At 39.2% G+C, this 27,805-nt stretch overlaps 1 long non-coding RNA gene across 3 annotated transcripts in view; it reads right to left on the reverse strand.

The window, feature by feature from the left end:
* LOC136290659 (uncharacterized) overlaps positions 1-27,805 on the reverse strand; it is a 184,885-nt gene that overhangs the window by 58,098 nt on the left and 98,982 nt on the right. For all 3 annotated transcript variants that reach the window (XR_010721285.1, XR_010721286.1, XR_010721287.1), the window contains exon 2: positions 21,172-21,233. This is a non-coding gene — a long non-coding RNA (uncharacterized lncRNA). The remainder of the gene's footprint in view (positions 1-21,171; positions 21,234-27,805) is intronic.

Consider the following 27,805-nt stretch of genomic DNA (forward strand, 5'->3'; position numbering starts at 1 on the left):
CATCCCACATAGAATATTCATTTCTCTGCCAGTGTTCAGAGTGTAATTTTGTAACTTCTTTCTTTACCAGTAACATTTGGCACTGAGTACAGAGATTTTTTTTTTTTTCTTAAGTAAGCCGGATAATATTTATTCAAGTGTAGGTGTTTGGCTGGAGATCTCTAACAAGTCAATAGCTCAGACCTATCCGAATGCAAAATGTCTTCTCCATGGCTATTAGTACAAACATCAAACTTTTACAGCACTGGCCCTTTAGCAATGCCATTGTCACTTTTTATGTTGCACAGACGCATCAATTTTTCACTTACTCTCCAAGACAGATGCTTGAGAGACTGAATAATTATTCTCTTTTTTGAAAGCTAGGATACCTGGAAGCATCCCAGGCTTTTAGAAAAAAAAATTTTGTTTGTTTTTTTTTTTTTTCCAGAAGTTTCAGAAGAAAAGCTTTAGTGCAGTGTGTACTTTGAATACAGTATCATTTAATTTACAAGGCACTATAAAAATCAGTTGCTGCTGATTTAATGACTTACAAGTGCTATTACCTGAAATCTTCAGCTGTGTAAAATTATTTTTGGCATTCTGAATGGCATTTTCCATCTCCAAGGCATTATTCTGTTCGTGACACTGTATCATGCCAAGTGAGTTGTTTTCCTGCTCTTTGGTTTGGTTTTTTTCTCTTGCATAAAGCTTACCAAGTGTTGTTGGGGGACTCCTGGCTACTAAATTTGCTTTTTGATTGTGACTTATTGCTTTGCTTTGTCCAAGTGAAAGATGACAATTTTATTGTTACCCACTGTCTACCCATTCTCCAGCCTCACTGAGGAGCTCAATATCTTGTATCCCATTTCAATTATCCTCCACTACTTCTGTTACAATGATTTTCTTTCCAAGCTTCTCAGGAGTCATTTGAAAAATTTCCCACAGAGGTTGCTCTGGTTCCATTCTTCATTTGAGTAAGTTCATTAACTTTGCTCATCTTAACAACACTTAATAAAGTTAACATACACTTTTTTTATCCTTCTCCTTTGAGATCTTTCACCCTTGAAATATCTTGAGATATTTCACCCTTTCTTCCCTCCAAAATACCACAGATTAATTCCTCATTTAAGGATCATTACCCAGGTTTGCCATAGTGCACAACTGAACAGTTTTCTGAACCGTTTCTTGATTACACTTGAATAAAATATATCTTTCCATGGCCAGCCTCCTTAATCACTGATTTTGCATATCCTCAAAAGTTGACTCCTTTTGACCTCATTCAGGGGAAGAAGAAATCAACCAAACAAGGTAAAAAAAACCCTTCAATACATCTTCATCTAAGCAAGCAGTCTTTGTGAAGAGAATTCCACACAGTACCACCCCCAGCCCTTCTTCCCACCACACCCCCAAGACTTACAGAAAACTCACAGGCAAAGAGTCATCAGTCTCCTCTCAAGACCAGCACAGGAAGTTGGGGGCAGAGGGGACACTGATGCACAGAGGAAATAAATCCTGAGAACACTCTGCCCCTTGTAAGATCATTTAGAGATTTCTTTTTATGCTTTGAAATTGGCTGCAAGTTTGCTCAGATTTCATCCTCCTTGTATCAATTGACACCTGATCCCTGGCCAGTACCAACAAATTCTCTTTACTTTTAACCTACTTGCTACCTTCACAATTCACAGAGCTTTGAAGATTTCTGAAAGGGTACAGTACTAATACAGCATTCAAAAATAGGCTGTATCTTAATGTACAGAAACACGAGGGGCAGCTCATTATAGGCAAGTTGTTTAATTATAATGTTCACTGAGGGTGGGTGCCTTTTGTCTCTCAGGCAGTTGGACTAGACTATTATTTTATGTCTCTCCCAGGTGAAATATTATATTCTAATTTTATTATTTAGATAAGAGCTACTTACAGCTGTCCATTAGCAACTGACACTGCATATGTGTCAGGCAGACAACACCTCCTGCTAGTCAATTTTCAACAGAGAGCAAGAAGTGTGTTGCCTGAAAGGGAGGGAGGGAGGGAGGGAGGGAGGGAGGGAGGGAGGGAGGGAGGGAGGGAGGGAGGGAGGGAGGGAGGGAGGGAGGGAGGGAGGGAGGGAGGGATGTTACTCTCTGATTTTTTTATCAAACTCAATGTGGGGAAAACCTGAATGGTCAAAACAGACACTATGAATAATTTTCATGGTTTCTAAAGACATCCCTTCATCTTTCACAATGAAAATAGTGAAAGTGGCAAAATACCACAGCACAGAGAAACTGCAGTAGATGGCACATATAGCACAAGTATAACAGGATGGTGCCTCATAAAAGAAGGACTTCTTCCAAGTCCTAGAGCTTTGCTATACACTATTGATAGGAAAAAAGGTGAATATCTATAAAATATGTTGTTGTTTCTGGGCTTAGGAATACAGGGTCTCTTGGTTTCTTTAAGGTTTTTTACTTTTGAGGCATAACACCACTTAGTTTGAGGAGGGAAATCCTTAAGAACTAAGAGAGAATGATTAGATAAAGGAAACTCATTAGTTTACAATCACTTATTCCTCTGGCATTTTCTCCTTCAGGCCACAACATTCTTTAGCAGCATTCCTTCCTTCACCTTCACATTGTCCCCAGACAACTAATTTTTTATCTTGGGCCTTAAAACAGTCAGATCCTATGTGTGTCTTCCCCAAAACCCAGACTCAGCTAGAAGTATCAAGACTATGTCTGATTTCTCAGGGAGAATTTTCCACAGAATAACTTCTCATCTCACCCCATCATCAGAAGACAACTGGAGCACACACCTTAGGAACAAAGAGAGAAAAGTCAAGTGGTGTGACTGCCTTCCAGCTCTCTTACACCACTAACACATTCCAAGTGAAAAAAATTAACCCAATCTTCCTAACTATGGTCTCTAAAGGAACTGATTTCCTAAGCAAACAAAGGCAAAATTCAGTCTCCACATTCTCAATTAACCAATAATTCAGGAAATTTTTCCTGTTTTCTGGATTGATTTGTCTCGCGTGCCTTTGATCATCACAATTGACATAAGAACTGAGTCTGAATTTCAACTGAGGAAAGTCTTGGAGACTAAGTTTGCAATCTCAGGGCAAAGTAAAACATCCTCAATCACTTGCACAATGTACGGTGTTTTTGCCTTGGTTGAAAATGCTTTTTCAAGATTCCTTTTCAACAAAAGCTGTAAAGATATGTTTTTTCATAAACTATAAAGAAGTGGCTCTCTAAACTGTAGTAATTTACTAGACTTGGCAATACAAGTAGGAAAACATAGTCAACCACAAGGAAGTTAGTTAGGCATTATAAATATTTTCTGATCATCTCAGCTTCATACGTTAGCTTTTTGCTAAAAGCTCCTCACTTAACACAAAAGCATGTGCACCATCAGCAAGTTCAGTACCTCCAAGAAAACAGTGCATTCAAACACAACTTGCAATAACTGATTTTATGTTCTCCTATAATACATTTTCAGAATGTGAAAGATACTAAAGTAGGCTGAGTTTGCTTTTGGTCACATTAGCTTCCACATAAACTTTAATAATCAATTATTGCCCGACTCATTTCTGTGAAAGAGCCCTTGCCACAAGGGAGAGCACAGCCGTCTTGCTTTGCATCTTGATTTTCTAGTAACGGTGTGGGGAGTGAATGTAACACCACTTTCCCTCACTGCCAGAGTAGCACTTACAAAGTTGTCAGAACTTAAAATAGAGCCCCTCAAAGGTTTGCCTCGCCATCAAAATGTGCTCGTGTCCAGGTCTTGGCCAGTTAGCTGGTTCCTCAACACCAGAAAGACCTTCTTGACGTGCTCCGAAACATTCTCCGAATTCCTCTCAAGAGACGCTCTTCCCATATCCCTTCCTGGCTTCAACAAAGTCTCAAGAGCTGCTACAGGGTCCTGTGTGCATCCTGGATCTCAACAAGCTTCTCCAACCATCTGCATCCTCTTCCCACCCCACTCACCAGAAACTACTCCCAAACTTCTCTCCCTCACCTACTCATTTTTGAAGGGGACACCTCTAGGCAAACGTTGCGCTTTCTTTGGACTCACTGGATGTTAGAAATAAAGAGCTTGCACTCATAGTGATAATGAAATGGGCCGTGAGGACCCAGTATTTTACATATACATAAGCTTTTCAGTCTTAGGAAAGCAGAGAAAAAAAGTGGGATTTTAAAATATTAAACTAAAGGGAGAACTATTTCTCTCTACACTTAGAGTAAAATCAACAATGTGTCATACATGACTTCCCCATTGGACTGCTCCAAGCTGTTTCTGAAGCCTGGCAAACTTTATACAGACATAGCAGACTGCAAAACCACTGAAGGACTGGGCCAAGGTCTGCCTGCAAGTTTCCTTCAAAACAAGGCTGCAACTCTTCGTTGCAAGGCTGCAACTAAGCCTTCTGGATCAAAGCTAGAAAGATATTCCAAAACAAAGCTTAAAAAAAAACCCCAATATATAAATGCTATTACTTATTAACACTAAAATAATCTCCAATACGCTCAGGTATCTTGAAAATCTTTGCAAATTGTAGTTCAAGATTATCTGGAGATTTAAACATAGGGTTTGAATTCAAGAAAGAATTTTGCTAAACCTTACATGGTCACAAGTATCTCAGCAAACTCATTGTCCCTGCTTTTTTATCAGATGCAGAATTAACAGAGCCACAGTCACTGTCACAACTGAAACATGCAAGAAGATGAAAGCCACTTAAAAGCACATTAAACCAAGGCATTTTACTGCAGTAAGACCAAGCAGTGTCATAACATGCAATTCCCAAGGGCTTGCCTTCTTCCAGTTAAGAACTGACTTCAAAAATTTTAGGCTCAAAAAAGTTTTGTGCATGACTTTGACCTTCCATGAAAACAGAGAAGGCAGTCCCCTAAGAAAAGCCTGATTTTTGCATACATTTTCCCTATGCCTGTTCATGACCTAACCCTTGGCCTGGGCACACTTCATGTACCAGCTGGCCAGGTGCACTGCAACGTCTGTGCACAACATGGAGAAGATCCTAAAGTGCTAGCAAATACTCCTGGTGAAGGTATCCAACCAGCAAAAGCATTTGGGAAAATCTGAAGACCTCAGTGTTTAGCAATGGCTCACATCTATGCCTTTCTTTCAGGCATTATTAAGACTTTTACTTGGAAAATAGAAAAATCTTGCAAATAATTTAACTGGAAAAAAATGTAAGGAAAACTATTCACCTTCTCTGCACTGTTCTGTGGTCTCCAGGGGAGATGGGGCTGAACCTCTATGGCTTCAAGTGGAGACTCTTTCTTTGTCCAGTTCACAGCACTTACTCTCATCCTCAGGTCTAACACCCACCAACGAAAACTCAAAATCCAGTGTTTGCACACTGAAGCTGTGTCCCTGAAAGAATCACAGTGGAGAAGCACAACTTTGCAGGATCATGAGATGCTGCACTCCATTCTCCATTGAGGGCTCCAGGACAGGGTTCAAGTCCTCCTATTGAGTATTCATATATGAGGAAGAATATTTTCCTGAAAAATTTTGGTTCTTAGTCAGCAGTTCGCTGAAGGAAAGGGAAGGCTCTTATAAAGCCCTCGTTGTCTGTGTAGCTTGAGCTGTGCTGTGTATGCACACACACACCGGGGAACATATGTAGTAGCTGCAGGATTTTAAAAGTCATTTTCTCATGCTTTTACATGCTGTCCACTTAAATCTGAGCACTGGTCTTAGATTCACTCCAGACACAGGTATATATGTCCCTTGTATGCCAATTTTTAAAAAAATAAAGTATGAGGAAAAGCGTAAAGGCTGTTCAGTGAGTAACAAAAAGAATACTTTTTTCATTTATGCAGGTGCATCTTGTTTAACAGCATAGTGCTTAAGTCTAAGTAAAAGCATGAACTGTCACTTCAGCAAAGTCTTCAACACTTTTCAGTCATGACTTCAAATTACCACTGAAAGGTAAACCTCATTTTACCACTGTGTTACCAAAAAAAGAGTAACAGTTTTTAAAAGCCTTTCTTTTCCTCAAAACAAAGAAAAAATATATTTAGCTTTTAAAAGTGTCATTTAAAAATTTAATCAGATGCCATTTTCAATAATATAATCATACACAGGAGCTTCCAGGCCTGGCAGTTATTTAGACAGCTGTCAATCACAATGTCTCACAGCTACCATACTGTGTCAGCCATCAGCTAACCCACACTTTCCCAGGGACGTCTTAGCATGGCATCTTTGTTCTGTTTTCAGATAAACAGATCCAATTTCTCAACAAACAGACTGCTACAGTCCTTTTGATAACAATGTAATAATTCAAAACAAATGATTCTAGGCTTTGATGATAGCACTTTTATGGGTCATGAAGAAATCCTCCCACCAACATCTGTTTGATTTTATCTACTTGAACTTTATCCTCCAGTTGAAGATTTATAAGCTGAAATCATCCCAGCCTATTAAAGTCAGGCTAATGTTAAAGCACTAACACAGAGAATGAAAGTGCATTTTGCAGTCAACCACGTTTTGAAATCCTGCCGTGAGGAAAAGATATCAAAAGTTTGAGAGAAGTATGTTTAAATATGCTAGAAGTCTGCATTCTGTACAGAGCCCTGGATGACTGAGGTATTAAGGAATCTAACTGTTGCCCTACTGTGGGGACAAGTTTCATTTACAGAACTATTATTTAGAAAGACAACGTGAAAAATACAGATGTTGTTTACATTGAAAGACTGTTTTCTTAGCAAAAACCATTATGGGTGATGGAAATTCACTCCAGATTTGTTCCCCCTCCCCTCTTATTTACTGCATACATTGTAAATAAAAAGCATGACAGCAGACTTATTAGAGCCACTTGTTACTTATTAACTAGATGGCACAATTTAGTCAGGATGCTTTTTAATTTAAAATTTTGAAACAGAAAAAAAATAAAAAGGCAAGACTTTCCATTAAGACTCTGATAAAACATGCCAAGAGAAAGAGTATTTCACATTGCCACCTGAAAACAGCTTTTTGTGACAGCCAGAAAAAATATTATTATCAGTGTTGTCTCTGTTACAGAACTTTTCCAAGAAAACAATTACTCTTCCTGTGAGTGCTGACACTTCTACAAACAGTGGTAATTTAGCAGTTGTTTTCTGGAACATTCTCTTGGAATAGATTTGTTCAGTGTGTTCCAGATGACACTTTTTTTAACATTAAAAATACAGTTCCAATTACAGTACATAGTGTACAACATAAATACGTACTAAAACTTTAACAACAATTAGTTATTAGATGCTGCAAGATGAGAAATATGTACTGCTATACCTCATGAAATATCACTTGGAAACGAAATATAAACATGCTAACATTTGGTGGTGTGTGCCGTAAGAAGCTTAACCTTGTGTCTTCAAATATATTTATATATTTACACATCCCTACGTGACTGTCAAACCCTCTTCGTATGAAGGAACTCAAACTTACTTTACACACGCTAAAACTATTTTACTACAGTAGGAAGAGATGACCCTGTAGATTAAAGGATGCCCTTATCACTGCTAACGTATACAGTACCACTGGAAATTGCACTGACTCAGTTCTAAGGAAACCGCTTGGCCACTTTTCCACCAGCCTGAAGCAGCAAGAATGCACACACTGAACTACACTCTGTGCAAAGGAAAAGAAAATCTGCTTAAATGCTAAGTTCTTGGAAGTGCCAACACAAAGTTTACTGAGCCATAGTGAAAGAGTAAGGGAGATATTGGAACAACATTGTAAAGCAGGTGCCCTGGGAGGAGCCAAGCATACCTCAGGAGAGGTTGCTTCACCTTCCACGGCCAGCGTGTCTCAGGTGGAAACCATGGCTGTGCTCTCAAGGTGGGAGTCCAGCCAAGCTGGCTGCAAGAGCCTTTGATTTATCAGACACATCCCATCCCAGCCCCTTTTGCTTCCCCAGGTACTGAGAGGCAGCTAAACTACCACTGCCAGAGGGGAGGTGCACATTGCATCCTTGCCACCAGGGAGAGGCTCCCTGCTACTGCAGGAGTAAGCAGTGGAGAAGCGATGCTCTGCCCACTCCAGGAATATCTCCAGGCAGTTATTTTTGTGAACTGGCAGACATTCCCTTTCTGAACAGGAAACAGTCTGAGTTTTGCATTATTTTCTCGGGGTATTTTTCAGGGAGATGGGGCAAGGGAGAGGCAGAGGGATTGTTCTTTTTCTTACAGGAGGAACAGCTCAGACAGGCATGCTTGAAGCTCAAGTGGCAACATAAAGGAGCATAACAAGGAGGAGACTGAAAATCCTGCATACCTTCCCTTTGACTGTCTGTGGTATGACATTTACCAGATAAGTATATGTAAAGTACCCTGTAATTAAGTTCATCTGATCATAATAACTTTTAGGAAACTTCAAAAACTATGTCAAAACTCAGAAGGCAGAATAATTTGTATTTATTCTAAGTAGATGAGCTTGTTGCTCTAGCATAAATTACACTTTTATTTACCATAAATCAAGCCAAATTATTTGGGAGGATTGTGGAACTACACTTCAGATATGACCTGCCCTTTGCTTTACTAACTGTTTGGAGACCCTTCCCATTTCCAACTCACGGCACATGCCCATCTCCCTGACCTACCCCTGCCTGCTCCTGCAGCACCAATCAGATACACAGCCTGAGAGAGGAAGAAATTTGAAGTTGAAAGCCCTGCAGGACAGAAGGACAGGTGAAAATACCAAACTCCATTTGAACTTGGCATTTCTCCTCAGGCATTTCATAGGTCTTGTCTCATGCAGGAACCAAACTCTGCAAATATATCATGGCCACATCTTTGCCATATCATTTCTATACATGATGACTGCCGCAGTGTTAACAAGACACCTGCCCTTGCCCTGTAGTCAGGGTGAAAGAAAAAGAAGTTTATCAGGGGAGATTATATTTAGGCACCAGTGTCTCCCCACAGCAGTATGTCCAAAAATAGCAAACTCTAAAAGCTGTACACTAATCTCACCAGAGAGGAATAAAATTAAAAAACAACAACAACAAAACCCATAAAAAACCAAACAAAAACCCCAAACAACCCAACCAAAAAAAAAAAAAACCAACCCAACAAGTATCTGACAGTACTCATCTGACAATGAATGTGTACATTTCCTTTTTTCTTTTTTTCTTTTAAACCTGTATAATTGTTAACTTACTGCTAAATACCAAAATATTTTAAAAGTCCAAGAGAAGAAATGTTGCTGTGGAAGAAGAGCTACAGCCTGCATATGGCACGCCAAGCTGAATTCATTCTCTTTAGCCAACTAGTCTGAGTTAAACACTTGTGGAAAAAACAGATTTATTCATCTCCATTTTCTCCCTTCATGAAACAGATTTTCTGAATAAATGCCATGTGTTTCCTGAAAAACAACGTAATCATAATTTAATGCTGGAATAGGTTTGTAGCAATTCAACTGCCTAACACCATAATTTTAGCAAACGGGAGAGTTAAAGATGTAAGGGTACAGGTGTTGCCCTCAAAGCAGTGTGTGCAGGTGTAGGATGGAGTTGCAGCACCAACAGCTGTACCCCAAGAGAGCGGAGCACTTGTCTTTGAGAATGCTGTCTCCCCTCAGCCAATCTGATGTGCAAATCTCTGTCTCTCACTTTCCTGTATATGTAAAACAGAGATTGTGAAGTTTTCCCTCTCAACAGGCCACCCCAAAATCTGCAGATTAATAATTCTTTATTAAAGGGCAGACACTGCTAACAGGCAGTGTGAAAGATGCATAAATGCTTTATTTTTTTTTTATATTTTGTATTTGAAATACAGCATGCCTAGGGAAGCACTGTTTGCCAGTAAGCATAAAAATACCATTAATATGTTCAGATTGTCATATCCAAAATCTGAAACTGAATCTATCATCAGCTGTGCTAGCAATGTATTTTCTGCCAAGTTGCCACGGGTTACAGAAATGCTTGATGACAGCAATAAATAACTTTAATGACTGCTAGTAATATCATGAAAAGAGCTCTGTGATACACTGACATCATTTAGAGGTTTACTAGACATTATTAAGTCTTATATCATGCCTCAGTTTGTCAGCTAATCATAGCAAATTGCATGTGTATACTCATATTTTCATCCATCTGCATATCTATGTCAAATGAAATATTACAGACTATTTACTACATAATTTATTCAACTTATTTTCACTTGAACTAACTTAAAATAGAAGTATGCCAGTTACACAACTGGCACGTATCTGCCACGTAACTGGAAGTATCTTGGATTCTGTACAAATAAAACACCTTTTCAAACAAAACTGATTACTATCCTCACAACCTCTCAAGCAGTAGTGTGATCTAGCACTACACACTGGAGCCTATTTCTCACATGTATTTGCCCTTTTTTAATCCTTTTTGCATTTGGCCTTCCTGGAAGTTTATTGGTATGACAATCACAGCAAATAAGCCTTTCTGGGAACATCAGAAATAGAGTGGCAAGGTATTTTCACAAACACCTGCAGTAAGAAGAGTTTTATAATGAAATTACCTTCAAATAAAATAAAACAGAGGTGGGATGACATCAATGTTTCTGGTTAAGTTAGAAAATATTGAATGCTTTACATTATATCTTGATGTGTCTTCCCCCTACCACTCTGGGACTACTGTTATCAGGAAAAAAGAAAAAACTTTAAGCTACTGTTGCTATACTATATATTCCTAAAACACAGAAATTACCAAAAAAAAAAGTTACGCAGTACAAATTCTTTTCATATATGTTTTCATTTTCTTAAAGAAGAAAATACTTCTGGGTTTTTTTGCATTTTAAAACATCCCCTAAAAAGGGAAAGATCACTATTTGCGGATGTAATATTCTCATACTCACAATCCACATTAAATGTATTTTTAAACGGCAAAAAGTAAGATTTTAAAACCATGTTTTAAATCATGTACATCTGTCAGAAATACAAATATTACAAGATCCCTTTAAGAAGTGACATTTAGCAATACCTATTGACATGGAAGGACTTCAGGAAGATGACATAAAGGCTTGCAGATGCACAACAGATCAGGCACTTACATCTGCTTCTGCAACTCACATGTCACCCTTTTCCATCCACCATTTGATTTGCACATCAACAAGATTACACCAAGCTGGGTTATACATCATAAAATGCATTTGCCTGTCAAAAACATACCGACACTATTCTTTCTCCTCCTAAAGAAACCATTCCCTGTGGGTTACGTATCCCACAGCATTTAGGTACAAGCAAAGGGTTTATTTCCTAGCAACTTCCAGTTCTGAAGTGACACTATGATCGAGATTTATATGTTACAGGCATACTTTTAGGTATGACTATTAGCTGTATTTAATCTAAGGGACAAGATTTGTCACCTGTGAAAACTCAGAAAGAAAATATAATGTAATTAATAACCATTCAGGGTCCTAAACTGAACATAGGGGCACATCATGCTGCATTCACTTTTACTCTCTTTTTTTTTAACCCTTTAAGTGGCCCAAAGAAACATAGCCGAGAAACTTCAGAAATAGAGTTGGGTTTTTTTGCATTGTACTGTATGCAAGTTGTTGCACACACATAGCAAAAAATCAAACACCCCAAAGAGGCCTAGCTTTGTTCCCAAAAAACCCCGAAGATGACATGGTTTATTATATGGTAATCAGTGGTCCTAAGAAAAGTTAAAGAAAGAAAAAAGAAAAGAGAAAATCATTATGGCTGATTATGTTGTCTAAATAACAAGTATCTATTTAAAGAACCTGAACTTCCATGCTGTTTCTGATAAACCTTCCAGTACATGACGAAAGGATTTACAGCTACCAAGATTATGAGGTGGCAGGAGTCAGATCCATTTCTGCACCTCTTCTTAAGGGTCACTTAATGTGGACGAAGGAAAGCTTGTGGGGCCTCACTTGGCACTTCTCAGGCTAAGAAGCTCCAACTGAATTAAGACAAAACCAAGTTCATTAATGAGTAGCATTCCAGCTAGAAAGTCTAAATGAACCTCTCTTATCAATGAGCCTTTCGTTTCCCTCAGGTTAAAGTGCTTGTGGAATCATAAAACGCCTCGAACTCTCAAACAGGACCATAACCTCCTAAATGGTGTCTCTGCCCTCCTTCCTTCAGAGGGCTCTGAATTTGTGCAAGCAGCAGCACACAGAAATTGGTTTGTGTTGGCAAACAGCGTGACAACTGCAACACAAACCCAAGAGGGGAAAATAAACAACCCTTCAGTCATCCCAGCCATTGGAGCCATGTGGGCATTTAACATGCTGGGGGTTCCTCGGGTCTTGGAGAACATAAATTAGAGCAATAAGTGATACAATTAGTGAATTTCACCAGCACAAGTAATGTATCCAGGAATAAATCAGGCAGTTATTAAACAAAAAATCCCTGCTGCTTTGGGCTATCCTGAATTCCCAGGCTCTCCTTGGATCCACTCATGAAACAAAATCGCTTTCGAGAAAAAAAAAAAAAAAAAAAAAACCAAACAAAAATAAAAACACGCTGTAAATATATAGGGATGATATTTCCTCTCAGACTCCTTTTATTCAATGCACCTGTTTCCCAGATCTACCTTTCCCCCCGAATGTCTCCTATTTCTAGGACCAGAGAGAGTAATTTTCTCCCTGTCTGGCTTCACACAATGTCTCCCAACTTTACTTCTGTTCAAGAAGGAAAGAATTTGTCTATCTAAACATCTGATCCTAAGTGTCTGCATTTTTAGGCATCATATCTCACTTCCAAAGGCTGAATGAGCTCTCTTCCAAAATCTATTTCAGTAATTTGGGATGAGTGAATGAAGTCGTCTGTGCCATAAAAATCATACCAGGTGATTCCATCAGGAGCACAAAGTTCCAAATATTATATTACGTAAAGAAAAAAAAATGCCCAGAAATAATCTGTAAACCATATAGTTTTTATAACTACTATCTACATCTTAATTTTCTAAAGTCATGCATTTTAAGACCAGTCCTCTCCATTGTGCATATCTGCCCTGCAGAAAAATGTTTGCTCTGTTCAGCAGTTGTATGCTTGGCCCAGGTTGTAAAGGATGAAAAAAAATTACCAAATCAACAAAATCAGACTACTGGTATTTTATAATCTTAGTGAGTGTGAACAGGCAAATGTGGGGCAGAAACCTCTTTTGAGAGATGAATGAATTCAAGACACTGTTTTGGAAATGGATTACTCTCCTGCCAATTTTATGTCAAAGTTATAACATTTTGGGTAAGAGCCCAAAACACAAGGAGAGTGACTTATCAAATCCTGACCTTCAACAATCTGGTTTCCTTTGTTTGAAAACTTAGAGCTTTAGTAAAAACAAAATTGTGAATTGTCAGCATGGATTTTACACCGTTTTAAGACAAGCAGATATAGTTAAAAGAATCCAAGTCCATTTGTGCTCAGCCTTAAGGGAATTTCCCTAAAATGACATATTTTTCCTTTCCTGTCAGGCGTTCTAGCCAACCAGAGAACAGACTAAAGCAAAGTGTAAATATCTGAGACGAGGAAGACGCTGCTGTGACACAACATTCATGTATTTTAAGTACTTAGATCAGCCCAGATTTTGCAGAATCTTTTACAGAAAATCCTGCTCACTAGCCTTTCTGGAAATTCAATCAACAAGGAGACTAGAGAATGTACATCTATAACTAAAAATATATCACAAACTGACCCAAATAAAGTGGTCTGAAGTTTTTAATCCAGTTAAATCAAAATCCCTGAGACACCCTGATTTCCCCTTTGGATTAAAAGGCAGAGAATTACAGCTCTTTTCTGTTTCTTTCTACCTACACCCTTGCACCTTTGGGAAGGTGTCAGCCAGTGGCTGCCCTGCCTGAGGCTGTGCTGGGGGCAATGGTGGGGCATGGAGGGTCCATGGGAACCTCTTTTCACTCAGAGCTGTAAGGGACAAGGTGGGCTGGGCCCATGGACAGGCAGCTTTTGAGGGGCTTTTTGAGAGCCTCCCTCTGGGGCACGTAGCATGTAAAGAGGTGAAAATTATCCATATGCTCAGCGCCACATGGGAGGAGAGCTGCTCACTGCTGGACCCTGAAAGCAGGCTTTCTCAGGGCAAAAGGCAGAGGGGTTACCTGAGGATGGTGTGTACACGAGCTTCCTACCACACTGGTACAGATTCCAGACCTAAATATAGGTGCTAGCCATTGCCAGCTTAGTTCAGTAACACGAACCCCGAGGGGCAGCTCCTGTGGCCGGCACCCTTCCTGCTGCTCGTTGGCATGTGTTAAACAGATCCTCACACAGACCCTGCTGCTGGGACTCCCAGCCCAGCACCCTCCCGACAGCTGGTGACGCTCTTACAACACCTTCCTGCAGGCACCATGCAGGTGCTGAGCTGGAGCAGATGTTGCCTTGCACAGTGGCTTGTTCCCCCAGGGGCGTGTCTCACTCAGCAGGACTATTGCTGCTTGAACCTCAACCAGACAGAATCACAAATCACACCCCCCTGATCCACGTCATCCTGGACACTGCAGTCCCTACTCCACACCTCAAAAATTGCCCTGAAATTTGCTATGGAAAATCCAAATTTTACACAAATCTCAGTGAAAACTGAATTCTCACTGATAGGTGGACAACAAAAATCTGGAGTAGAGTTAAAGCTGTCAAGAACAAAATAGCATACAGCAAAAATTTCTCCTTCAGGTTCTAAGGAGGTATTCACAAAGCATGAACATGCCTCTTTATTTTGGTAATGCTTTACTAAGTGGGGATGAGATGTTGGTTGTCACTACATCTTCTTCCCCAACCTCTTCAGCACAGATCCAGCTCCTCAGTTTTTTTAGCAAAAGCTCTTAATCTGTGATGCAGATAAAGTAGTCAAGCCAGGAAATGAACCTGGAAAAAAACCCATCAGATGACTGAGGAAAATAAGTATACAAGGAAATAAAGATGATGGAGGAAATTAAAGTGTGAGAGTACAGTGAAAAGCAATCAATCAGTTCTAGACACTGATGTGCCATAAGCAGAGCCTCTCAGCAAACACTGAAGATAGCTCTGATTTTTAGTAAGTAGGCAGGCTCCAGAACAGCCCAGCTTTTGAAATGCATTAGATATATATATAGATATAGATATAGATATATGTACACACAAGAGTCTTATGAAGACCAAGTTGAGCTCTCAAGTTGAGTTCTTCCACATTCTTTGTAGGCAAATCTCCACCCTTTCCTTTTTCCACTCTTGACATTTTGGATGATGGCAGTCTGGAGTATCAACTGGTCCTTATCCAGGAGTTGTCTCAGTTCTGTTGCAAAACATCCTCTCAACATGTGGTTTCCTCAGATACTCCCCAGCTATCCAATACCCCTCTCCAAAAACAAAGTAACACAAGAAAACCACCATTCTCCAAATTGCCACCAGAGCTCTCTGGAGTGATTTGATTTTCAGAGTGTCACTAAAATGCTACATAAAATTGAGGTAAAGGTTATAAAGTTCAAATATTTCAGCACCATGGATTTGTTTGTCCATATTGAGTAATGTATATTGCATATAAAATGCATCCAAATTGATATTTCATAACAATAAATAAAGTTATATAAATAAAGGGATGTGAGAAAGGTAAGAAAATCAAGGTGGTGAATTGAATTCATATATGTATTTTATCTTTAAAAAGGAAAGACACCTTTATAGTATAGGCCTTGATATCTTTGAAGAATTACTCCCAGTACTTCCTTAGGAAGGATACCAGGGAAGCATATTTTTCTGCATAGATGAATTGCTTCTCTGCATATTTTCCTTAAGATTCTGGAGCTCTTGGATTATGTTTTGTAAATCAGTTAGCTTCCTAGCCAGAGATTAAGGTAAATTCTGCTAAGGACTAGAAGTTGACTTAGAGCATTAAGAAGGATTAATGTTTAGCTGTGGTGAAGCTGAAGTACTAGGTTAGCATGTTTACGCAGTGCTGTAGATCACAATTAATCCAAAATTAGTATAAAAGATCAACAGCAACTGCTCTTGCATGCCAGCTTGGCTTAGTCCAAAAATCAAGACTTACTTTGGGGGCAATCTGTGTGCAAAGTTGCCATGCATGTGCCCTAATAGGTTTAAAGCTTTCAGAGGAATCCATGCATTTTAAATGTTTAGCTTCTTTGCCCTCTGCTTTGAGAAAATAAATGCACAAGTCAGTACTTAAGATGCTTCTGCTTTCTATCTATGTCACATATCTGTCAGAATAGATTGGTGCTAGCAATGAACAAAGGCAAATACAATTTCCTGCCTTATAAAGAAGAGGTTTATAAAATATGCACTTTCATTCATCATTAGAGATTAATAAAAATAACTGGGATTTTCTGGCAGAAAATGTTTATTTTGTATAACCAAAAAATAGATAAAAGCACAAATGATGTCCAGATATATTAATCTATATAGACATGGCCATATATAGTTTTGAAAAATCTATCTCTCAGTTCTGTAACAATAGAAAGTGTATAGTAATATATTTAAAGATGGAACTAGAAGATGATCTGAAGTGACATGTAACAACATAGTTTGAGAGAGAGAGGTGAGGGTGTGGTGTCCTCTCTACTTCAAAGTCAGTTTAAATTAAGATATCTAGCTCTCTCCAAACCTGACAATATCTCTATGGTCTTCTAACCAGGAGCTGTGTTGCAACATGCAGCATGTAACCCAGCTCCAACTGCTGGTGCATCCCGTCTTGAGCCCAGCATGGCTGGCCACATCTGCCTTCCTCAGCCTCAGGAAAGGAGGGCTGGGAAGGCGAGGGAGGGAGTCTGGAAGGGACCTTTGAGATCACTCAGAAGAGAGCAGCATATGCTGTCAGTAAAGGCAGTATGCATAAGGAGGCTGCTCTGGAGGCAACCATCATCGGACAGGGTGGTCCTACTGTTGTGGAGCTGGGATGTCCAGCAGCAGGGCATTAACTGCCCTCGAAGCAGAAAGCAGGTGTCAAACTAAGAGATTTGTCTGACTTGCAACATGTGAAATTAAACAGGTGAAAGTAAAAGCTAATCCATTGTGTAGAACAGAAGCCCTGTGCTATGAGTCAGACTTTAAGTGCCTTGAATCTTTCTGGGGAGGACCCACTGTGGGTGTCTGGGGTCTTTTTTGTGGCTTATTTATTTATTTTTGGAATTTATTTTCATCCAGAAATACATGTTTTTGCTGACAACAAAATCAGTAATTAGTACTGATTACTTTAGTACAATCAGTACTAATTCCAAAACTCACGGCTGAACTTAGTTACTAATTAATGATCTCTAAATCTTTTATTTCTGTACTAATGAAAAACCATAAACAGACATTCTAAGCATCACTTTCATAACACTGAAATACATTGAAACCAGAGGAACAGTGCAGTGTTATACCAAGGAAGACATACCTTACACATCCCAACAGCACAGAAAATGCTGACGCGCAAAACCAAACGAGTTGAGAAATTTCAGTTGAGTTTCGCTGTGCTTTTCACAGATACAATAAACATTCTTGATGGGCTGTGCCCAGCAGTGAGGGCTATTTGCAAAGCTGTTTACTAAGCAATTTTTTCAGTTACTGGGTACTAAACTTACAAGACAATTCATTGCTTCCAGTTGCAACAGAATACTGAGGGATGGTAACATCTGTGCCTATATCTAGCTAACCACATTCAAGCTGTGATGGTGATAACATTTGTGAAACTTGATTAAACTTTTCTTTAATCCCATGCTTTATTTTAGAAACACACACGCTAACAATTTCATATCCAAGTTCTAAAGGAAACTAAGCTGATGCAATGTGGCCTCATGCAAGAAATTTGAAAATTCCCTTTCTGAGGTCTGCCTCCAAGAGACACACAGGGCTCCCTGGTTTTGGGACTGTTCATGCTCACAAGTTACGTATTAAAAAAGAAAGGAAAAAAAAAAGGGGGGGGGGTGTAAACATAACCCAGGCAAATTCACTAAAAATTCATATCAGCTCACTATGGGCTCATGCTGGATTCTTCTCTTTGATTCTTGCAGGGTTTTCTTTAGTAAAACACCCAGGATCTACCCTGAGGAGATTTTTCTCCACCACACTAAATCAGACCTTCTTCAAATTTTCCCTTGTGAACTTTTGGAGAGGCTCTAGTAGGTGATTTTCGTATGATTATCTCATTCTTCTGTGCTACCTTCAGCCTCAAACCAGCAGGAGAAACTGTCCAAATACACTAGCACACCAAACACAGGTTAAGAACAAAAAAATTTAAGGATTCCTTTTAACCAGGAAAGCTCAGCTCAGGTACATCACCTAGTTTTCAAGGAGCTCCTGCTTTACCCAATTTTACAGCTGGGCAAATGAGACAAGCAGAGGTCAGGATATGTGCCTAAGGTCACACAGAGGTAGGAGTTTGGAGTGCCTGGCATGCCCCTGGATTACAAACCCTTATGCCATGAACAGCGCTGCCTGCTTATGGTGTCCTCAGTTTCAGGAGCTACACGTTTCCTGAGCAAAGGTAGGTTACATCAGCTGGCCTGCAAAGCCTTGTAAAGCTCTTACAAACAGGCCACAAGCTAAATAAATCAGGTGTATAAGACTTTTTTCAGGAAGCAATGCCATCTTTGCCAATGGTGCTTCCTTAGACAAAATGAGGCAGATATGCACACATTTATCAACTCTGCTCTGCATGGTCCTAATGCCTCCAAGCAATGAGCTCAGATTTTTTGATTTTGTTGGTTAAGTGAAAAAACCGCACCTGAGATTAAGTGGACCCATCTAGATATTACTAGTCTGCATCTTTGAAGAGCACGTTTTTCTTCAAAGTAAAAGACAACCCTCATCTGAAGATATAAAGTCTTCATTTCAAATGTTTTTCACTTGTTTGTTACCCTGTAGCAGAGCTACACATCCCAATTAAAAGAGAACTACTGTTTTGTGGTTAAAAAATAAACATGCTTTTCTACAGATCAAAGCCACAGTGGCAGAACACACAGTGGAACATGCCAGCTCAGAAAGAAAGGGTTACTAACCCCTGCTTTCAAGTATGAATGATTGATATGCAAATATGGTTTATGGTAATGCTAGTGAATAACTGCTTTTCTGGCAGCCTGGAGTTCCCGCATGCATTACTCTCACAGATCAGGGCTCTGTGAGGAGGCTTCAGGGGCACATGTGCACATTCAGAGACTCAGTTTGCTGTGGAAGCCTTCCAGAAAGCCAATAGCTGCCTGCACCATAAAACTGAACATATATTTTAAAATTCTCAGAATCAACAGAAGCAAATAGTATATCAAATGCCTCTGGTCCTATACAGCAAGGGTACTGCCAAACCCCAAGTATTCAGGATAAATCATGAGTGGGAACCTCAGATCATGAAAGAGACCTTTAAAGAAATCACAAGATAGGAGCCTAACTTGGTTTCTTTTACAGTAACTTTTGAAGGCCTAGTTTTGAAAAGATTCATTAACTCACAATTTAACTGGGTTTCTTCCTGAAGTACTAAGCACATGCATATTTTACACAATGAAAGCAGTGACTCAACACTTACTATTCGTGTCCAAGAGCTGGACTTTTTCAGAAAAAAACAAACAAACAACAACAACAAACAACCAAAAAAGAACCCAACAAAACAAAACAAAACACCACCAAAACTATGAAATAGAATAAATTTTCAATAAAACAGTGAACTAGCAGCAGAGAGATACTGAAGAGCATAGAACTCTCCTGAAGCCTGCAATAAAACTTCTCCAGCTAGTCAAAATGTGTTAAGAAACTCCACTTCTTCCAACAAGAAAGCACACAAATTCTGATTTCTAGAGTAAGTGCTCTGTGACACAGCAGAGGAAACCCAACTGTTTCCCATTAGGCAACTGTGTGCCACAGCTTTTCTGCACACACACTCACAGCCATAACTCATTGCTAGCATTTCTGTGCACATAAATTCAGACAAAATAGAAGGGTGAAAAAAAAAAGGCAAATCAAAAGCCATGAAACCTTAAAAATGCTTACAGTACCTCCAAGCTCCAAGGCAGCACTCACAGTGGAGGATTCTCTGAGGCAGAGAGCCCAGCACCGTGCTCTCTATGGACAATCTGTGGACCTGGACCAAATATCCCCATTTAAAGATGCAGAGGAATGAAAGTAAAACCCATTGGCTTTTTTCCAGGTTGTTGTACAAGAAACTACTTTCTTTTTATTTTTTAATGGACTGTTTTGAAAAAGAATCCACGAATAAAGTATCACACTTGTGCACCTTGGTCTCCTTAACCAACTGCAAGACAACAAAAACATAGCAAATCACACTTATATATCACAAGCCCTAATGACTCAAATGTGTTTGGAGCAAACGTAAATATTCCACTCTCTCAATGAGCAAAGCTCTTAAGTGTAGGCTTAATTTTATCTCTCTTCAGTAAATCATTTTTAAGCAAGTACCTAAATGTAAGCCCACATTGTACTCCCATAAATACTAACAGGACTTAAACATGTGCTTAAAATTAAACATATACTTACGTGCTTCGCTGAACCTGTCCAGGGGACACTACAATTGTATGAGTGATAAAGTCTCTCAGACAGATTGCTTACAGGACCCTGAGCCTGCTCTGTGCCATTCATAGAACAAGACAAGAAACACCAGAGGATCTGAGCCATTAGGGGTCGATAGACCTGAGGCTGTAGGAGATTGTACCTTCTTCCTTTTCTACTGCAACAAAGTCACATACAGACAGATGCCATACAGCAAGGCTACAGAAACCCGACAGATTTGCCAAGGTCAAATAGGTATTTTTGCAGCCATGCTTAGCTGAGGGTAATGCATGTAACAGGGAAGCAGCACTGAGAAACTCATTGACGGCATTCAGCCTCAGCTGATAAGTTGCCTGTTGCTCCTCTAATTCAGGACATGGAGAGCGATCTGTGGAAGCTGGAGCTTGCCCACAACTCCCCTTTCTAACCTCTGCCCTCACCAGGAGACACCCCATCAGCGACCAGGAAAAGAGGCTGCCCAGTAGTTCCAGTCGTCTCTCTGAGAGGGGGCCAGAGGCTACCCTGAGCTGGACATTGCTTGTTCCAGTACAGAGGGGAAGTATCTTTGCCTCTCACTGTTCAACTCTGTATCCAGCTCTATTTTAACTGGCAATGAATTAAATTTTCCCATATCAAGCCTGCTTTGTTCATGATGGTAATTAAGTGACCTTCCTGTCTTATCTAACCCATGAGATTTTCCATCTTTTTTTCTACATGGTGCCACTGAGAAAAAGACATAGAGCAGCTGGATGGGCATCTGGCAGCCAGCCAAGGTCAACCTACCATAGAGCTTGAAATCCCAAAATGTCAAGCTGGTCCACTTTGGTCCAAATCATCTTTATTTCCTGAAAGTGAGAAGAAAGGAGTGATTCATACGTACCTAAATATACAAAGACATAACCTATATAAGGAACATATTGCATTAATGTTAAAGAGCATAATAAAATTACTTCAATTCTATCCATTGTTAAACATGCCATGACTATATGATGATTTTTATGAAAGAAAATAATATTTCCATTATTTACAAAATAGAGATTTTCAAAGAATGACAAAGACAAAATTGGGAACTAAAACCACATGGATTTAAAAAAAGCACTACAAAACTATGTTTTACACATCAACTTCAGAGGCCTTCTCCCTAAAGACCATTTTTAGGATCATTTTAGAAGCTGCTTATTTCACAAAGAGGCACGGCTATGGCCAAACTCTACTATACCATACCCAAACTGCCACTGTGATGCATATGCACATCCATCCTAGTTCTCCTGGAATGCATCTGTGTTTACACACAGATGTATGGGATTATGAGATTACTGAGATTAGGTGCTTTTGCAGAAGACCAATTTGGCAGCCCTAATTGCAGGAATAGGGATTCTAAATCAAAGGATCTAGTATTTTGAGTGAGTCACACTACCATGGACACACTCGTACAAGTTGTTTCGTGTCTGTGGGTCCCAGTGCCCAGTTCAGCCTCACAGATGTGGTCAACAGTAAAAAATATCCTAGAAAATACCCATTTACAGTTAAAATCCTCTGCATCACTTGCTAATTTTATCAATCTGTCAGAGAGAGTCAGAGCAGAAATAAGAGATATGAAGCCATTCTCCTGAACTCTGCAGCACAAACCTCACGTACTGCTGGAATGGCTGCTGGGTTGCCTAAGCACTGCATGGTGGACCCACAGACAGCTGCTACTTTACTTAAGGTTTACCTCACATTTATATGATTTTTTCATATTTAATATTCAGGAAGTGTAAATTTGCACATCAGGTTCTCTATTTCCAAGTATACATATTTACAAACACACCATAATAAGAGTAGGAAGTCAGTCTTCAAAGATCCTTAAAAATTTTGCACTGAAATATAAACTGGCAGTTTGAATTTTTCTGACCAACCTATTAGCAGATAAACTAAACACAGTTATCCCACTGCACTTAAATGGCTCATTTAATTACAATGTAACATTCTTCAGAAAGTCCACTCTTTACTGCTGAAGTACAACCTAAGTAAAATATTTTAGGATGATAAATATAAATTTTAATATCAATTTCTTAAGACAGACATAAGACATTTTTTATAACTAAAACAAGAATATCAATTACTCTATTACCTCAGAATCCCTTTCTCAGAGAAAAAAAAAACCAACAAAAAACCAAAAAAAAACCCCCAAAAAACTAGCCACAGAGTTGTTTTTAAATGTCCTAAGAGATATATAGAGCACAGATTTCCACAATACTGTTAAAATACCTTTTTGTCAAGAGATCAGAGCACCAGACAACACAGGGGCCAAATCAGGGCACAGACACCCTTGAAGCAACCAAGCACCTCAGTGGCCTTGAGAACTTGTGGGAATCACTGGTGGGAAACATCCCCAATGCCCCCCACAGATGCAGTCAGAGCTGTGAGCTTCCTGAGTCAAGATCACCTGGATTCAAGGGGTAAGACACAGTCAATACTCTCAGGAAGCAGTGACTCCTGGCCATCATTAGGTTTTGATGGACGAACTTCAGCATCCAACTCAGGGAAAAAAGGAATACAGCGCAACAGCACCCTCATTTGCACAATGAATTATTATATCACAGATTTTCTAGTTACCAAAAAAAAGCAAACTAAATGAAAACAGAGGAAAACTGAGCAGTACATCTGTTCCAAGGCAGATTCTTTCCTCCCAGGGAGAAGGCCAAATTAAAAGGTTAATAACAGAATTACTATGCCTCTCCAGTGGGTAGGCTTTTAGAACAGAGGGGAGGCTTTGAGCCTTTGGCTCAGCTGCTCACACAGAGCTGGAAGCCACAGCCAACTGACTGAGAGCAGGATAAAGTGGGCACTGGATGCTCTTCTATATGGGGGATCTCAGACAAAGAAATCCTGCATCCAGATGAAGGGCCCTCAGTGCTAAGAGATAAACAGGATGACAGCGACAGGTTCCCCAGCCCAACAACATTAATTCCAGCCTTTCTCTCCCATGTTCATCCTTGCCTCCAGACCTCAGATCCATAGCACTTCCCCACCTGACCCCACAGCATAATGAGTATCTAAATGGAAGTTCTCAAATAATCCTACTACCCCCAGCTTTCCTGGGGTAGCTTATTTCCAGTTCCAGTTTTGGCCAGTGTCTTTTGCATTTGCGGATCCCTCAAAACCACAGGTGAACTTCGTGAGACTGAGAAACAGACACCATTTTTGGCAAAACAGCTCCTGTCTATGCTGATCCAAAAGATAATTGTCACTGATGACCAGTAAAAATCAGTTTTTCACCATTCAAAAAATCAAATACCCTTCATAGCACAAGCGTTGCTGGTTGATTCCATAGGGTCCAAGGCTCCAGCCTGGCCTTGAGAATAAGCCAGACAAAAGATCTAGCGTTTCTCAAAACAATTGTTTTTCCTGTCTAAAAAGTGCTTCTGCATGTTTTTTTGAGTACATGGTTTGTCTCACTGTTTTTCTTGCTGAAGAACCTGTGATTTTGTCAGCAATTTAAAATGTGGAAAACACTTGGCTTTGCTGTTGACATAACTCACAGACTGAGTAACGCAGAGGAAAACAGCCTCAGTCCACAAGTTGTTTGGCATCTGAAACTCCCATTAATTTTTGACACGTGCAGTTTTTCTAATTCAAGCAGAGATTTGGCCTGATGTTGTACAATCAATCTCTTATTAAACATTTACCTCAGTACATCGGTATTTTTATTTTAGTTGCCAAAATGCAAATTTCCTGAAGATCTTCACCATATCAGTGACCATTTAACTATGTTTACCAGTGAAAGTATTCCAAGATGAGGGAAGTCAGCAATCTTGAAGTAGGACTGTAAAAATGAGATCATACCACACATTAATTTACTGCATACGGCTGCTCTGCAGCTTGCCATGAAGCATTTTTTGGGATTTCAGTGCCAGATCATCTCTATAAAATTCTATTGCTGTGTATAATGTGTGCTTTCTCATATATTTGCTAAATTTTACAAATAACTCTAAGAAGAGATTCTTCCTACAGCTGGCTCATGCATGGGGTTTAAGATTTGTCCTCATTCACCATGGTGAAAAGAGGAGGTGCAATGAGGGAAAAATATGTCAGAGAAGGCTGACAGAGAAAAGCCACCACCAGTAATATTACACTGGAGGAAAGCTGAGCATAAAACAGGGGTGCCCTTGGGTAGCTTGAAGTCTGAAACGAATCACTACTATCTTGTCTTGTACCACAATTAGCAACATGGAGAGAAAAAATTCCACTAAACATCTGAAGTCTACAGTCTATACCACAATGTATGAAGCATTCATTCAAGAGAAGTGATTTCATAAAGCAGACAATAAGCAGATATATTTTGACACCTTGACACAGGTGGTGGCTGTACTAGTACTCAGTAAGCTAATGAAACAGAAAAAATTAAATAATTTAAAGCTTATATCAGATGCTGAATTGAGTTTCGTGCATGTGTGTGAGAAGATGTGTAAGAGCACCTGAGTGCTTCTTTGGCCATGAAATCCTTAAATCAGAAGGTATCAAGAGTGAGAAATCAGTGTGAGGTCCAGAATTGTGAGTCTGAATTTTTTGGGAAATCTCTAATAAAAGAAGTCAATACTTGGTGAATATCCAGGTCATCAGGATTCACTCTGCCAGTCTTTCTTTCTCTGTCTTCCAAGAAAAGGATGCTTAATCCTAAACCACAGACATTGCTAGGAACTGTATATAAGCCTGTGTCAAGTCCATTTTCATGACATGTAAGATTGTGTGCAGTGGTACAAAAAAATAAAAAAAAGCTTCCTGCTCTTCCTCTTCTATCTCATAGCTACACTCCATGGAGGTTTTCTAAACTTATTGCTGAAAAAATACTTACTATATAGGGTTCCATAAAAAACTTCTTTCCATTCTTAAAATATTTCTACTAGAAAAGAATAAAAATATAGTTTTAATACATGTATATTGTATTAAATTGTTTGAAAAATTGTGGAAAATTTACAGCAGTAGAATTAATTACTCTGACTCTGGCATGGGACTGGGTTTAGTGTAAAATTAGATTATTGTTTACTTGAGAAATTCTTTCAGAAAAGAACCTGAAATTGTCTATGCAAAATATTGCAATGTCATCATGTGTTTAATTTGGATAGATTTTTCTCAACAGAATTTCAATTATCTCATACTATTTTCTGAGCAGACTGTCACATGCATTCTGCTCATCTGTCACGGCATTTGTACAAAACCATTTTTTTAAGGTAAAATTTTTTAGACAGTAGAATTGAAAAATTGGTTGCAGTCTTTAGCAAACAGTGCATTAAAATTCCTTCAATTATGTTCTTATCAGCTTAAAAAGAACCAAAGAAAACTGATATGAAAACAAGGAGACATTGTGTTATGAATGAAGGCTGGTAAATTGACTCCTTTTCAGAAAAAGCTGAAAAACATCACTTTAAGTTGTGGCAAGCAGCAAAACAGAACCTGCTCTAATCATATACAGATGATCAGAATTTGTCTAATGTTTTATGGTGAATCGTTGATGAGGCCTGCAGAAGGAAAATTTGTAGAAATAAAATCACCTTGACAGTAAAGCACGAGGGTCAAAAAGCAAAGTAAAGTCAGTGTTCTTAGCTTTAATAAAAACAGTATGATCTGTCATCAACACAGCATTTTTACACTCTTGGACAATGCACTCTGGGAGCTCCTGCTGGGTTTCATTTGATTTTCTGGAAAACCAACAAAGGACAGCTTATGGTTGGTAATTCATTATGACAGCAGAGAAGTTATAAAAATACACATTTTTAAATCCCTGTAAACAAACAGCCCACACTCCAATTTTCCACACAAAAACTATTAGTCAGCCTAGGTAAAACATACCTATAAAGCTATAAATAGATTTGTTAGCTTAGAGGTTTTTATGTTTGAGCTGTTTGTTTTTAAGGGGAGGTTTGTGGGGGTTTTTTTAAATGTAAACCTGAAAGTACAGACTTTTAAAAATTTATTATTGCAGTTTCTTGAAATTAATCTGCCTTCTCTGCTGCAATGGTATTCAAGGCACATTTGGGGGAAGAAGCTTGACAAAATGCAAAGAGGTATTGTTAAATACCTGAAGGGATTGTACATACATTGCATCACTGTCTAAATACTGACTGGGCAAGAACACAAAGCAAAACAAACAGCAGAGTAATTGAAAACATCTATGAACTAGATGATCACAGAGGTGGGGTGATAGGCAAAAGGATCTACAATTCAGTCCTCATTGCCTGATTTTACTTTAATGTTAGTGCTGTAAGAATAAAAAACAGGTAGGAAAAGAAAGAAAAGAGAAAGAAAAATAAAGAGAACGGTTGAATTTCCAGCTTCATACGCAAAAGGTGTATTTCAGGGAAACAAACCTTCACTTCCAATAGCCACTCTAGGAAATCTGGACAAAAAGCCTTAAAGTATGTAACTTTGCTTAAATGTTTCTATTTTTAAAGCTGCAATCATTGACAAAATTTTGAAAAGATAGCAAATAAAACTCTCTTTAAGTAGAGTTTTTAGCAGAAAAGAAAATCAAATACCTGGATGGATTCATGTGAGCACACTGTCTCCAGCTCAGCACTGATACATAAATCATGTATGTGTATAGATAGAGAGGGAGAATAGCATTAAGTATTTTGAAGAAGCCCAACCTGAGGCTAGGTGATCCACACCAGCAGGAATCCTTATGGTAGACACAGTGCTGCTGACCAAGTGCAACATAACACCTATGTCTGGCTTAGTTGGTGGTTGGGACACCAAGCCACAGAGAGCACTATTTAGCCAGAAAAGCCATACACCACTATTATTTAATTAGCAGGATATAACTCATGTTGCTACCCCAGTGGAGCGTAAGCAAGTCCACACTTAGGGGAAAAAAAAAAAAAAAAAAAAAAGAGGAGGGACAAAACACCTAACATAACCCCACTTTCTCCCCAAAACTATAGGACATAACTACATTACCAGAGACTGAGGTCTTTTATGAGGACAGGTGCTGTACTTGGGTACCTACTTTGGGTCTCTACAGAGCAACACAGGTAGTACAGCTATTTCAGCACATGCATGCACATTTATACAGAGACTTAAAAATTACCAGCTTTCACAGACCATTATCAATTCCATCTGTTTGCAAATTTGTGGTGCTATCCACACCTGGTTGATGTGTTCTCCAAAATTAGGTAATTTCTAAAGGCTACTGTGATCAGCTGCCCAAAGGCACTAGATGTTGGGCACTACAGGAATGCTGTATGATCAATATGACTCTCAATGCTGTAATACACTTTACTTTATTAATCTTCACTACTTTTCTCTTAATTCAAGAAGAATCATTGCTACATTTCCACAGAGGGAGGAAGGGCCTCTGACCAGCCATTCATGGTGCAAGGAGTCACTCTGCACACAGTTGTCAGCAGCTCTGCCTCCTCCTCTCTAAAATTTGAGG

This window comes from Chamaea fasciata, unplaced genomic scaffold (genome assembly GCF_029207755.1).
Source record: "Chamaea fasciata isolate MVZ Bird 193981 ecotype frontalis unplaced genomic scaffold, bChaFas1.0.hap1 SCAF_6, whole genome shotgun sequence".
NCBI classification, from domain to species: Eukaryota; Metazoa; Chordata; class Aves; order Passeriformes; family Sylviidae; genus Chamaea; species Chamaea fasciata.